The sequence below is a fragment of the Crocuta crocuta genome, unplaced genomic scaffold (assembly GCF_008692635.1).
Source record: "Crocuta crocuta isolate KB4526 unplaced genomic scaffold, BGI_CrCroc_1.0 scaffold348, whole genome shotgun sequence".
NCBI lineage: Eukaryota > Metazoa > Chordata > Mammalia > Carnivora > Hyaenidae > Crocuta > Crocuta crocuta.
In genome coordinates this window covers 3,001,735-3,006,410 of record NW_027529573.1, presented here as the reverse complement: position 1 = coordinate 3,006,410, position 4,676 = coordinate 3,001,735, and positions in this window count along the sequence as shown.

Sequence of the window (4,676 nt, the reverse complement as noted above, 5' to 3'; positions counted from 1 at the left end):
GCCGCCTCCGACTCGCAGCGCGACTGGAGGCGCCTCCCGCAGCCGGAGCACCGAGTTCCGACCTCCTGGCCCCGCGGGTCCCGCAGCGGAGCGAGGCGCGGGGACGGCGTTGCCTCTCGGAGCCTCCGTCCCTCCGTCCTTCTGTCGCTCCGGCGCCCTGAATCGTCTCCCCAGCCAGCGGCGCGAGCGAGCGCGNTACCCACCCGGGACGCCCCTCCCGGGAAGGGTCGCAGGAAGGTGACTAGGGCGCAGGGAGCCCGGGGAGGGACCCAGCCCCCTCCTCGTCCCGCACTCCTCTCACCCTGCTCCAAAATAGAAGTCCCTTCCCGCCCACGTCCGCGTCCGCTCCTCCAAGCACCGCTCTCCCAAGCTGGCTCCAGACAAACCCAGCCGCTGGAGTCGGGCCGCCCAGGGTCGAATCTGGCCCCAGCTGTGTGACCTTGGACGAGTCACCGCACTGCGCTGGCTCTCTGCTCCATTTCCATCAAAGGCAGACATCTTTCTTGATAACCTACTACGCGCGGGGCTCTTTACTAAGCTGTTAGCTAGTGATCACTGAATCTACAGCCTTATCCAGGTTATCTCTGAGAGAAGAAGATAGGCTGGAGAGGGGTCTCCAAGGTTCGGGGACAGTAGGTGGCCCCTGAGCCACAGCCTTGTGGTCTCTTCTGAGGAGCTGTCCCTCTTTTGTCCTGCACACAAGGATAAATGGCTAGCATTAAACAAAGTATCGAATGGCCGTCATCCAGGTGGGGCTGAACTGAGTGTGCTGAGCTCAGTACACACTGGGTCACAGCATCTCAGCCCAAAATCCCTGTCCCAACATGGCCAAAAGATCCAGAAACTGGTCACCACCACCTCTGTCACGGCTAAGGCCAAGTTTTCTGCCTAACTCTCCACCTGTAGCTTCACTCAAAACCCAAATTCCTCCCTCCCTGGAGCTGGTGAGAAACTCCTTCACCAACACAGCTTGGAAAGTCTGGGTTTGGCCAGCCCCCCATGCTCTGCCTCTGCTCACCTCCTCCCTGCAGAGGAGGAGCTCCCACTTCTCTGACCAGCTGCCTAGGCACTGGGTGTGAAATGTACAGACATCAGTGTTTCTGCACTGACCAAGGGTTTTCACTTACCCATCTCTTCAACAAATATTCCCAGTCTTACTGCTTGCCAGGACTGGAGGGGTGGGAAGGAAGAGGGAAGGAAAAAAAAATCCCACCTTAGTAGAATAGGGTCTAGAACACATGGGATCCAGGAATTGCAGGAGCACAGACAACAAGCCCACTCCAGCCTAAAGGGAGTGGAGGAGAGAGAAGGAGCTCAGCCCTGAAATGAGGAGAGGGCACATCTCCAAGAAGCAGGTGATGGCAACAGAGGGTGTTTCTCCAGAGCACTGGTTGTGTTTTCATCCTCCCACACCAGATAGGGGAACTGGGTCTGCTTTCACTCTTCTCCTCGGCCACTAGGGAGCTCAGAGTGACTTATGGCTACCTCTGGCAGGTGTTCTGGGTCTTCAAGCCCATTTCCTGGCTTCATTTTCCTTTCCTGCCATGATTCTTTCCCTTCACCCAACTTCCCTACTCACTTCCTGACATTCCAAGCTTCTCGGTTTTGTGAGCTCCCTCAATTCCTTGTGGGGAACAAGGCTGAGCATTAATAAACTAAGCCCCACTTCCCTTTTGGCATTCAGCAGGGTTTGTGGCTGACATCAGGATGGTCATCCTTAAGGCCCTGGGTGGGACCCACACCTCTGACTGGAGCACCCTCTCTTCTTGCTCCTTGGGAACAAGGCCACCCTCAAGGAGCCAGTTCTGGGTGTCCTTCCTCTAGAAAGCCTTCCTTGCTTCACTCTCTGACAGAGTACGTTTCTGGGCAAGGCTTCTTCAGGACCAGCAAACAGGACTGTGTGTGTGTGTGTGTGTGTGTGTATGTGTGTGTGTGTGTGTGTGTGTGTGTGTGTGGTAGGGGGGCGGATCTCTGGGTCCCAGTGTGGTTTCTCAGTGCATGGTTTGGAAATGATGAGACTGTCCTAATAAAGCTCCTACAAAGGCCTGCAGACTGCACAGGGGTGGCCCATTCCTAAGGAAACTCGTGCCTCTAGCAAGAGGTCCCATTTAGCAAGGGCCTGTGATGGGCCCCGCCCCGCACCCATGCTCACTGAGGCCCGGCAACGGGATGCAGTGGCTTGCCCGGAATTGCCTGGCAGAAAAGACAGCACCGCCACTGGAACCTGGGACGTTTGGGCCATCGAACCAGACTTTCTGAGCAGCCCAATTTTACCTAGGCCGAGGGACCAGAGGGCCTCCAGGAGAAGATCAGCCAAAGCCCCTGTCCTCGGTGGCCACTGAGCCACGATGGGAGTGGGCAGCCCCGCGCTGGGCTTCCCAAGGACTAGCAAGCCGGAGAACTTGGGCTGGGGTGTGAATTTCAAAGTTTCCCTCATCGGGCCCCTCACTCCTTCCCCGTAGGAGAGGCAGCCAGGGTGCTGTCTGCTGCCCCATGGCTCCCAGGCTCCTCCCGGGCTCCAGAGAGCACTCGCCAAGCATCCGTACATCTTTTCCTTCAGGACTTGGTGCTGGGCCCCTGGTGGCCGAGCTGGTTCCTGCCTCCCCTCTGTGGCTTGTAAAGGAGTCACACACGTAGCCACGTACAGACAGGTAGAAACAGGAGCACTGGACTGGCTCAGGCCTGGGGGCTGAGAGGACCTAGGGGAGGCACCGGCCTACGGAGGTTGAGAGCTCAGGAAGGGCCTAATGCCACAGCTAAGCTGAGCCCTGAAGGGTTAAGCCGCAGAAAGTTGGGTGGGCTGGGAGGCTGCTGAGTGGCCCTGGGCGGGGGCAGGCTCCGGATGGAGAATTCTGAGCCCACAGCCTCCCGATGCCAGCCTGCTGGGCACCCCCCTTCCCTGCCACCTGTGCCCACATGGCTTCTTCCCAACCTGCCTGATACCAGCCCTTCCCTGAGGTCAAGCACCCTGGACTGCATCCAGCTCCCAGGGGGATTTGCTCTGGACCATGCCCCTGACCATGAATGTGGCCTGTCCTGTTAATCAGCGTGATTCCACTTGTGCACCAACAGTGACTCACTTCTGGAGCCCTGGATGGGGGGCGGTACCTCTATCTCTCAGATGCTTGGTGTCTAGTGGGGTCTTGGTCATCATTATAATGCCACCCATTGTAGCAGTCAGCCTCATAAAGGCCATCAGGACACAAGGGGAAGCACAGAGCAGGGTTTCCAGGTTTCTTAGGTTTGAAGCCTCTTTCCAGGAGTCTGGTATCTGTGCAAGTTACTTAAACTCTGTAAGCCTCAGTTTCCCTCTCTGTAATGGGATAACAATGGTCTTGACTTCACACAAGTTGTTGTGGGATGAGAGGAGATAAAATGGAGAAAAAAGCAAGACAACTCTAGTAAGGTTGGGGAGGGGCAAGATTTGTCAATATAAATTTCATTTTCATATGCAAATGGCTACTAGTTACAACACAGTGGAGGGACATGGGTGTCTACATGGGTAAGTACGCACAGACGGTTCCTAGCTGTGTCTGGTGAGAGGGCCTAAAGTGCCACCTCAGGAGAAACAAGCACACCTAGCACCTAGATCTTGGTTTCTAGGGCCACTCGCCAATGAAAGGAACCATGCTCCTTGGAGAAGTGGCTGATGCTAGGGGTTGGGGCGGGACTAATACTAGTTGAGCCTGGAGCATCACGGAATGCTGGAAAGTAAGGAAGTCGAAAAGAAACAAGGGGATGGGGGCATATCAAAAGGACACAGAGGCTACCCAAAAGGGCTCCCAATGGCCAAAATGGACCAATTTAAGTGACAAAATAAATAATGTACTTTTGGATTAAGTCCAAATTGGAAAATAAATATCCATGAATCCAAACTGACATAAATGACTGAATTAATAAACATGAGAATATGAGAGAAGAAACAAATTCTTTCCTACAGAAGAATTTCAAATAATGATGTAGCTACTCCCTGCCCCCACAATCTTTCCCGAGCGTAGGCTGCACTTGGTGACTTTGCTTCTAAAGAACAGAATATGGAAAGGGGAAGGGAATAACTCCACAATGGAGAAAGATGGAAACATCACCTTGGCCAAGTGATCCAGGTTAACCTGACAGTAATAGTCATACCAACGGTGTGTGCCCCTGATCTGATATGACGAGAAGGGCAGCTTTCTGGCCTTCTTCCTAAAATCCCGCAACCCCAATCTAACCACCAGACAAACATCAGACAAACCAAAATTGAGGGATAGTCTACAATATACCCGATGAGTATTCCTTGAAATTGTCAAGGTCATGAAAAACAAAGTCTGAGAAATTGTCACAGATCATAGGAGCCTGAGGAGACACAGCAACCACATGGAATGTGGGATCCAGGATAGAACAAGGAACATGAGTGGGGAAACTAGTCAAATTTGAATAAACTCTGGAGTTTAGCTTAATATATATTCACATCATACACACACACACACACACACACACACACACACACACACACACAAGAACAGATAGGGTGCCTGAGTGGCTCAGTCAGTTGATCAAGTGTCTGACTTCAGTTCAGATCAGATCCACGGTTTGTGGGATCAAGCCCCATGTTAGGCTCTGCACTGGCAGTGTGGAGCCTGTTTGGGATCCTTCCCCACTTGTGCTCTCTCTCAAAATAAACTTAAAAAAAAAAA